This window comes from Hibiscus syriacus, unplaced genomic scaffold (genome assembly GCF_006381635.1).
Source record: "Hibiscus syriacus cultivar Baekdansim isolate YM2019G1 unplaced genomic scaffold, ASM638163v2 tig00110462_pilon, whole genome shotgun sequence".
Classification (NCBI taxonomy): domain Eukaryota; kingdom Viridiplantae; phylum Streptophyta; class Magnoliopsida; order Malvales; family Malvaceae; genus Hibiscus; species Hibiscus syriacus.
In genome coordinates this window covers 1,388,475-1,399,793 of record NW_024062747.1, presented here as the reverse complement: position 1 = coordinate 1,399,793, position 11,319 = coordinate 1,388,475, and positions in this window count along the sequence as shown.

Here is an 11,319-nt window from a genome sequence, read left to right as displayed (position 1 = left end):
AATCATTTTGTAACTTTTAATAGTTGAATGACTCAATAAAGTACTCCTTATAATCGAAAGACTATTTTGTAAATTTTAATAATTAAAAGATTTAACAAAATAATATTTTATAGTAAGAAGACCATTTATATACTTTACACTTTATATTATGAGAAAATAACCTCAGTGACCGAAAATGCCTTATAATATATGATTTTAACCAACTTTTTTTGGATTTGCGAAAATGACCAACAAATTCGCAACGCGAACTCCAATTTCGCAACTCAGTTTCCAAATTCGCAACGCGAATTTGTAAATCGCAATGCGAATCTGTAAATCGCACTGAATTTCAAATTCGCAACTCGATTTCTGAATTCGTAACTCGATTTTCGACTTCGCAACTCGATTTTTGAATTCACAACACGAATTTTAATTTTGCAACAGGTTTTATTTTCGCAACATAAATGTTTTGGGTATATAACTACGCAGCAGCAGCGACTCATAACCTAAATCGCAACTCATTCCATCTCCATCTATCACTCTCTCCGGCGACATTCGTTCCTATATCCAACGACATCATTCTCCATCTCTATTTTTTTTACATAATTTTATTTCTATATAAATTTTCAATGATTTCTCTCCTAAATTATCAACTATCAACTTAATAAATGTATGTTCTTCTCTAAGTTAATGATGATATGTAGTTTATAGCTCGTTTGTTTAGTAAATTAATTTACAATTTGTAGAATGAAATCATCTAATGTTGATCATGTTTGGATATATTTGTGTTTTGGAGGGTCATGTGAGAATGTTCATGGTGTTTTACGATATACGTCTTTACCCATGAATCTTCAACTAAAACTGTCATTAAAAAAGTTAACTTATGAAACTTTAATGTTATGTGTTGCAAAGAAATTGAATTTAGAGCCTCTAAGTGGATTTAGGCTATCTTATCAGAGAAAAAGTAAAGTTTATTTTTTAACCGACAATGAAGATGTTGAACGATTCATTTCTTACATTAGTGTTTCGCAAGAAGATGATGTTACATTGTATGTTGTTGAACCTAGAAGTAGTGAAGTTGGGTCAGTAGCGGGTAGTAATCAATTAAGTTCTTCAACCCCAGTTTATGGTGCTCACAATGTACAACGTTATTATCAACCTCAAAATTTAATGGTTTCACCACAATTTCATCACCAAGAAAATTTTATTTCGCCACATTTCCAATACCAAACACAATATCAAAACCCACAACCTTTTCCTAATCCAAATCCCAATCAACTTTCAACACCAAATTTTGGTTTTCGTATTGACCAGTTAGACGATGATGAGCCAACAAAAAAAATTGTGAGTACTAGTCAATATTCGAAATTTGATCTTGGTCAGTACCTGGACTTTGATCTTGGTCAATACTCGGATTTTGATGATGTTTCAGAAGAATGAACAGACTCTGCGTGTAATGATTTTGATATTGGTTAATACCCGAATTTTGATGATGAAACAGCCACTGCCGAGAAAGATGTTGTTGATGATAATGAGGAGGAAGTTACGACTGTGAATGAACATGTTGAACATCCATTATGTAATTCATATAACCCTAAAGAAGAAAAAGAAGAAAATGCCGCGGGAGTATAAATGAAATATGCCAGAATTACTTCAGATACCAGAAGAAGAGTTGGTAAAGATAACAGTTGATTGTTACAAAAAAGTTATTCATATCAAGAAAGATGATTGTTTTGATACAAAGGAAGACTTGAAGATAACTTTGTATACGAAATTTGTGAAAGATGGATATCAACTAAAAGTTAACAAATCAAGCAAAGATCGTTTCGAAACAAGGTGTATGATTGATAAAAACTGTATGTGGCGTATGATTGCAAAGAGGATAAAAGATTGCGAAATGTTTCAAGTTAGGACTTTTATTGATAAACATACATGTTCAAGAACCCAAGTTTTTCCTCACCATAGACAGGCAAACAAAAAGGTGTTGGGTGGTTTTATGGCTGAGTTAATGTTTTTGAATGACAGGGTATATCGGGGACATGAAATTATGACTGACATGAATGTTCGGTTCAAGTTTAGTATCTCATATTCTCAAGCTTGAAGAGCCAAATGTTATGCCTTGGAATTGTTGATGGGGTCGCCAGAAGCATCGTTTGCCTAACTGCCGGCTTATTGTCACAATTTAAAGCTAAAAAATCTTGGGTCGGTAACTCATATCAAAACAGATAGAGATGGACGCTTTGAGTTGTTGTTTATTGCCATTGGTGTTGCGGTTAGTAAATCAATATAATTTTGTTGACTCATTTTTGTTAGTTACATGCATTTCACATTTAAATGATTATATTTCTTGTGTATATTATTTTGTAGATTCGTTCGTTTATTACTTGCGTACGCCCAGTTATTATAGTTGACGGAGCACATTTGAAAGGTCGATACCTTGGAGTAAACTTATTAGCAGTAGACATGGATGCTAACAATGGGATACTGTCAATAGCTTACGGGGTTGGCAAATTTGAAACCTCTGATTCATGGACATGGTTTATGGGGCATCTTAGGGATAGGTCCTATTAGCAATCTGAAAATCATATCCGATAGGGCAAACTCAATTGACAACGCTGTTAGAAGGTGTTTCCCATATGCTTTTCATGGACTTTATGGTGTTCATTTGTACAAAAATCTAAAATCAAGGTCTGCTGGTATAAAAAATCACAAATTGACATACTGGAAGGCTGTAAAAGCTTATCGAGAAGTGGATTTTAATAAGCATATAAATTGTTTAAGACTTGTTTTGCCTCAATGTGCTCAAACACTAGAAGATGTCGGGTTTGAAAGATGGTCAAGAGTACATCAACTTGGAGCAAGATATGGTTTCATGACGTCTAATAGTGCAGAATCAATCAACGCTTTAAGTCGTCATTCCCGAAAATTACCCATTACTATGTTAATGGAGTTTTTTCGAGCCTCTATTCAACAGTGGTACTACAAGAAAATAAACCATGTAGACATTATTTCTTTAAATTCGTAACTTATCATATTTAATATATATTTTACTAAGTATTATTTATTTAAATTTACAGGAACATTGGAACGTCGTGTTACACCATGGATTGAAAAAAAGATAACGAAACGTGTTGTGAAGTCAACGTCATGGAGAGTTGAACCATGTTCAAACACTTTGTTTGAAGTATTGGATAATAACTTAAATGGGCTTGTCGATCTAAATGCAAAGACATGTAGTTGTATGAAATGGCAAACATCTGGTTATCCGTGTGACCATGTTATAAAAGTTGCTCTTCATCTAAACCAAGATGATTCAAGCGCATACGCTATGGATTGCTACACTACAGAAGTATATCGATAGACTTATGTCGAGATTGTCTACCCTATTCCACATCCTTCTGAGTGAGACATACCAGATGACTTACAAACAGTTTTGCCACCAGTCATGGACAGCAGGCTACCTGGCCGACCAAAAAATCATGATCGTATACCGTCTAAGGGTAAAGAGAAGAGGATATCAACATGTAGTCGGTGCAAGGAAATTGGTCATACAAGGTTGACCTGTGGATCACCAGTGCCATCACAATCATCTTTTCCTCTACCAAAATATGGATCATCATCAAAATCCAAAGCTCATATGGTGCCAAGAAAAAGGAAATCAAAATCAAAATCAAAATCCCAAACACAACCGGCTTCACCTTTTGGGACTTATTAACTTAGGTGATTTTTAAATGCAAACATTGTATTATGTGTATTTTATGTGTGAATACATACATTTTCAGTTAGACATTCATTAGTAACTTGAGTTTGAACATTGCTATGATCTGTTCAGTTGTTATCACTTATCAGATTGTTGTCTGTTATCTTTCTGAAGGTGTTTTCCTTGAATTCGCAATGCGAAAGTCAAATTCACGTTGCGATTTTTTGTTGTGAATTTGACTATTGCATCGCGAAAATCGCAATGCGAATTTGACTATCGCGTTGCGAATTTGTACCTTCAACAGGTCTTTTTTGCCTTCAACATAATGCAGATTAAATTTAAAACAACAAATCAACTTTTACAAATCAATTAAACAAGCAAAAAATAATTCTTATTTACACATCAATTAAACAAATCAACTTTTACAAATCAATTAAACAAGAAAAAAATAATTATTATTTCCTAATCAATTAAACAAATCAACTTTTACAAATCAATGTAAAATTCAATTAAACAAACAAAAAAAGTGTACCCCAGACAGTTGTTTATGCACAAATACATCAATTTCACGCAGCTCACTTCAAGATTAACCTGCATAAACCAAATATTTGCTCAAACAACACTTTCTACACATCTAAAACCAACAGACAACAAATTATTGAATTCTAAGTACTTAATCAAACATTTTCAAACCAACAAAGAGTATATATGTTAACAACACTTGCTCAAACTTACTAATTGTTTATGCACACTTTCAGTACGTGGATGCAGGTAGGTAACGTCTCGCATATATCACTCGATCCATAAAATGTCGAAACCACAACCCTACTGCACCTCTATCTCTATCTGTGGGAGGTAGAATCTGTTTACTTCCTGTCGTCAAACGTTCCAAGCACATGCATACAAGAGGACCACAATCCCCTCTGGCTCCCTCCGTTTGTTGTGGTGCGGTATCGTCTATGATCATTGTAACTTTGAACTTTTTTGGCTTCTTGTTTCCAGAATTAGTCCAATAATCAATCGCGTCCAAGTATTTCGGCAAATGACCACTCCATCCCTTACAAATAATATCTCTCAAATCAGACAATGGTATGTAATTCAACATGTTGTCATATACTATTGTCTTTAGGGATGGGAGCTGAATCTCGATAAGAAGCCAATGATGACGTTCCAAAACAGGGATAAACACCTGCAATCATAAATAATTACGCACATCAAATAAAATTTATGAACACCTTTAAAATATTCAAAAAATAAATACTAACCTTATCGATCTCCCACTACGCAAGATAAAGTTTAGCTTTTCCATTACCCAAAAGATATGAAGAATCTCTCGGATCCTTCAAGTGAGCTACGTGAAAAGACGTCGGCATAATAGTCAATCTGATACTTTTTATTTTCTTCAATTTTCTTATTATTAGAAGACGTGACACACATGCATCAATATGATGTTTTATAAATACATATATTAGTGAGTTTATTAATAAATTTTAAAAAAAATTAAAATGCAATATAAGAAGAATATAAGACTTACCCCCCTTCGAAATAGTCATTATCTTCAACCCCTAATAAAATACCCCACCAAGACCGATCAAGAAACAAATGCATAACATCGTCGAGTTTGCATATATCAGAATAACACCCCTGGCTCCACTCATGTAGATAAAAATCAACTGCGGTCTTAGCCCAAAGGGTGTTATCCGTAATTGTGTCCGGTAGTGTTTCCCTCTCCTGCTGAGGAATGGTACTGGCCGGTAACTCATACGAAAGCCAACTCGTATCCATCATATCGGGCATGGGAGGGGGTTTATCAATATGTCGACATATGACACCATGTGAATCGGGCTCTTGAACGGTGGGATGGACCTCTTGAACGATGACAGGGGCCTCTTGAATGGTGGGAGGGGCCTCTTGAACGATGAGAATGGCCTCTTGAACGATAGGAGATGCCTCTTGAACGATGACATGTGAATTGGGCTTCTTCTTACGGAGTCTTGGCACTAGTGGGGTGAAAGGAGACGTAATGGCACGTGCACGACGTCTGATGCGTGAACCCCGTCGTGCAAGAAAAATCCGACGTAAAACATCTACCTTATCGGGCCGCTAAAAATAAATTAATACATAAATCAGTAAATAAATAAATAAATAATGTCGAAAAAAGGTTATTTGCATTTTTAGTATAATATTAAACAAATTTCCCTCATTGCGTAGAGTATGAACCTCATTCTGCAACGATGAAACAATCTCACGTAGAGCGGCTACCTCATCACTTAAAGTAGATACCTCACCACGTAGCGCACCATTGTCATCGCGTAAAACATCCACCTCACCACGTAAAGACCGTACCTCATCACGCCATGCACCATTGTCTTCACGTAAAGTACCGACCTCATGACGCAAAGCACCGACCTCATCACGTAACTCCCCTAACTCATCCCGTGGAGGTGGAGAACAAGGAGATAAATGTCGTGGCCTCTTTGCCGGTCGCATACCGTGAGGTGATAGTGGAGAAGAGGCTCGATGATGTCATGTAATAGGTGATGGTGGAGGTGGAGGTGGAGAAGAGGCTCGATCAGGTGATGGCTCCGGGTGTCGAGCTGTAGAATCGACCCGATCAGGTGATGGCCCTCGAAGTGGGGGGTGCTCATCATCCGTCGCATCAAAATATCGCTTACTAGCTTGCCACCAATCAGTGGCAAGCTCAGCCTCTGTAATGGATAGTTGGCCTCCTAACAATATAAAAGTTCAAACAAAGTTAAACGTGTACTAGTAATAACTTGTTTATATATGGTAGTATTTGTGTGTTAACTTACATCATTCATCGTCATATATGGTAATAACTCTTCCCAATCCAACAGGCGGATCCTCCTCCAGGTAATAGCCCTAGAAATATCATTTGAATTTTTTATCGCATATGTCCACATGCTGGGAAAAACCTCAAATATCCAAATCTACAAACAATATAATATACAAACATCAGTAATTATTAAATAATTAATTATAAATTTGGAAACATTATATAGAAATTCTTACCTTAAAGGCCCAAATAAAGCCTGCCAAAGTGTATTTAGAACCATCGCCCCGCAAACTTTTTGGGTTCTCAATGGCAAACGACAACTTCTTCCATGTAGTTTTCCATAGATATGAACCCCACGGAAACATGTTCCATGCATTTAGGTCCTCTACCAATAATATTAGGTCTTCAGAAATAGGTTGTCTGCACTCTTTGCCTAAAAAGCCGACATGCAAAAGTAATAAATGGCATACTCGGACAATATCAATGTCATTCATCCGAGTAAAACCATCTTTAACAAATAATCTCTTCAAGTCGTCGACATGTAAACTCGGCTTCGACTTTGCCAGCTCAGGAAAAACCCGAGATAACCATGATGGCGGGAGATGTGACTAGTGTACTGGGTTACTTCATCGTGTCCGAAGCGTAGACCAGTGATTAAGCAAAACTCCTCCCGCCCAAATCAAGTATACGCTGGAGGAAAATAAAACCATATCTCTTCATCACCACATTGTATCCTCTCGGGTAGATTGTTAGTCATGGTCTGAAGAAACAAATGTGTCAACATAGCATATCTACCCGGATGTTGTACTTTCAGCCATGGCCCGAAGCAAGTATCCTCAAACAATTTTCTTTGTAGAGGTGTAAGCGTCGACGCAATTTTAGTGGCTAGGCTTAATTTATTCCTTAAGGTCAATTGAGCCGAAAAAAATTTCTACAAAAACAATAAACATACCAAGTTAGATATACCAAAAACTACAAATTATACACTATAAACATACAAGATATTAAACAGTGAAAACAAAGCCAAATATGTTTCAAACTAGCACGATATTCACCCAAGTCATTATTCCATCATAGTTCACAAAATACATCAGATAACATTTAAAAGGACAACATATAGGCTTAGTGCAGGTTCAAGGACAACATTAAGAGTAGTAGTTTATTCTTGAAACTTAAATTCGCAACACTGTGAAGTTAGTATTTGTCTTTGTTTTTTGGTTGAAGTAATGCAATTCATTCAAGTTTCAATTTGTAGAATAAGATTAGTTTCTGAAAATTAAATTCGCAACGCGAAACTAAAATCGCGTTGCGGTTTTCATTTTTGTGTTGTGAATTTAAGTTTAAAAAACTATTCTTCTGCAAATTGAAACTTGAATGAATTGCATTTCTTCAACAAAAAGACAAAACAAAGACAGATACTAACTTCACAGTGTTAAAGACTAAACAGTTTAGCAGTATTGACAGCAACCGAATAAATTTATTAAGCAATCTCAGTGAAATGGTTAATCTATATATATTGAAATTACCAGTAAATTTATCATCAATATAAGAAAAATCTAATAATAATACAAAAAATTCAAAATAAAAATAAAAGATTAAAAAACTAACCCTCGGTGGTTGATTTTCCATTTCTGACTGTGAATGGTTGTGAGGGTTGCTCTGAGAGATGGAGATAGACGGATTTTGTCGGAGATGGGGACGGATTTCGTCGGAGATGGGAACTGATGTCGTCGTAGAGAGTGAGAGATAGAGATGAGTCTGAGTTGTGATTTAGGGTTTTAGGTTATGATTTGTGATAATATTGTTTACATTTGTGTTGCGAAATTAATATTGTGTTTCGAATTCGAAAATAAAATCCGCGTTGCAAAAATAAACGCGCTTTGCGAATTTAACTTATGTGTTGCGAATTTGACTTTTGTGTTGCAATTTACAAATTCGCGTTGCGAATTTGGAAATTGAGTTGCGAAATCGGAGTTCGCGTTACGAATTTGTTGGTCATTTTCGCAAATCCAAAAAAAGTTGGTTAAAATCGTATATTATAAGGCATTTTCGGTCACTGGTGTTATTTTCTCTTATATTATTGTAGAAAAGCTGTTGTTAAGAGTGTTTTTCCCTTAATAAAAAAATAAAAGAAATTAATAAGGAAGGGAAACATAAGTCCAACGTAGTGAGGAATTCAACACCTGGTTAACATTCATTTGGTTAAGGAGGTGATCTCCTACTCCATATCTTATTATAGTTGTAAGTCTTTCATACTAAGTGGACTTCATGTGGCGGTGATCTTAGGATTTAGATGAAATAAAGGTTAGATTTAGATTTAAAGAATTGTTTTAGTATTTTTAAATTTAAATGATTACCAACGATAATAGTTACTATGATGATATATTACGACGAGCGATGATTAAAATTTGAATTTTAAGGCAAATTCGTATAGATGGAGAAATAACAATAACAACAAAACCCTATTCCAATATATAATGGGGTAAGGGGGAGGTAGGATAGTAGGCTTCCCCCAACGTCAGGTTGAGAGCAGCTTCCGTGGAAGACCTCCGGCAGTCAGAAAAATAAAAATAAATATAAAATACAATGCATGTATAAATAAATAAATAAATACATAGTTGAACAGTCTTCTTATGCAGTCTTCATATGCGCGTCTGTAATGTGAATTAAACCCTGCAAATAAATCTCTGCATATAGACAGAAACGTAAGACCTGAATAAATTTAAAAAGAGGAAACATGAAGAGAATGATACACAGAAGTCAGCGATAGCAAGCTACGAGAAGGAATAAATTCAAATGGGTTAAAACCTAAACTAAGGCAACACTACTCCGCTACCCTAGTTCTAAGCCTTCATAAATTCCAATGACAGAAACGTAAAAAAAATATGAGTCATGGAAATTACTACAAATGCATAAAAAAGAAGACAGAGATGCTACACCCTATGGCTGTGACCCACACTATTCACCTACCCTGGTCTTAAGTCTCCATACTTTCCTATTAGAGGTCATGTCCTCGGTAAGGGATAAATCCTTCAAATCAGATCTCAAGCACCCACATATTCCTTGGTTGTCCTCTCCTTTTGGCACCGTCGACTCTAATCGACTGTACCCTCATGACTGCATCCGACGGTTGTCGCCTAAGGACAGGCCCAAACTACCGTAGTCTTCCCTCCCTCAATTTTTCGAATACAGGCACCACCCCCAAGGACATCCTAATTGCAGAGTTTGGTGTCATGTCCCACAAAATCCTACCACATGACCATCGAAGCATTCTCATTTCTGCGGCCTCTATCCTCCTTACGTGATCATTCTTGATTGCCCAACATTCTGATCCATACAGAAGTGCTGGTCTTATTGCCATTCTATAAAATTTTCCCTTAAGTTTTATAGGCACCTTCTTGTCACACAAAACTCCAGTAGCAGCCCTCCACTTTATCCACCCGCCTTTATACGGTGTGTAACATCATCATCTACACCCCCATATTTATGTATCATAGACCCTAGGTACTTGAAACAGTCCTTTGAGGGGAAATCATGTCCTTCTATGCATACTTCTACATCTCCATCGTTTTGGTTCCCACTGAAGTTTGAACATAAATACTCTGCTTTTCAATATTGATCCTTAGACCTTTTTCTTCTAAAGCAGTCTTCCAGGTAGTCAGTCTACTATTTAGCACAATTTTTGTTTCAGCAACTAGGACAATGTCGTTAGCGAAAAGCATACACCATGGAACACCGTCTGGTGTCACACAATAGATGACCCCTGGTGGAGTCCGATTTTCACCGGGAAAGCCTCGGTGTCGCTAACTATAGTCCTGATGTATGTAGTAGATCTACAGTACATATCACGAATCACCCGGATATAAGCAGTTAGGATCTGTCTCATTTTCAATGTCTTCCAAATTGTATCGCGGGGAACGCTATCATACGCCTTCTCAAGGTCAATGAACGTCATGTGAAGATCTCTATTTTTCCCTATATTTCTCCATAAGCCGTCGAAGAAGATGAATCACCTCCGTAGTAGACCTGTCTGGCATAAAGCCAAATTGGTTTTCCGAAACCCTAGTAACCTGTCTCAACATAGCCTCTATCACCCTTTCCCATAGCTTCATGGTATGACTGAGTAGTTTAATATCTTTGTAGTTACCACAACGTTGGAGAACTCCTTTATTCTTATAGATTAATATCACCGTAGATTCTCTCCACTCGTATGGCATCTTGACAATCTCTAAAATAATATTATAGATAGAGAAAAATAATAATATTTAAATTTAAAGGATAAAAATGGAAAAAATAAATTTTAATGGTCAGAACAAGTGTGATAAGAAAGTTAAGTGATAATTTCTATAATTTACGCAATTCAAAAAACGTGACTTCTCCTTCGAGTTGTGACCATTTTTTTGAAAATCGGACCGGACCGGTCGGTTCAACCGGGAACCATTACCTAGTCCGGTTCAATCTAAACCGGTTGAACCGCTACTAGTGAACCGGCCAGAACAGCTGAACCGTTCGAACCGGACCGGTTGAAAATCGGAAAAAACACAAAATTAAACCAAACGTCGTTTGTTAAACGAGCCAAGTTGAACTCGAGTATTGCTTAGCTCAACTCGAACTTGAAAACTTTAAAAGTAAGCTCAACTCCACTCAAACTCACAAGTTAAAAATTATCAAGTTCAACTCGAACTCGAAATATAATATTGAAACTTGAACTCAAAAAGGCTTAAACTAAAAAAAATTAGAAGCTCAATTGAAGCCTAAAATTCAAGTTTGATTGAAGTGAAAGAATAGTTCACTCAATGCTCACCAAAAGACTCCATGATTTTGAATGTCAAATTACCTCTAT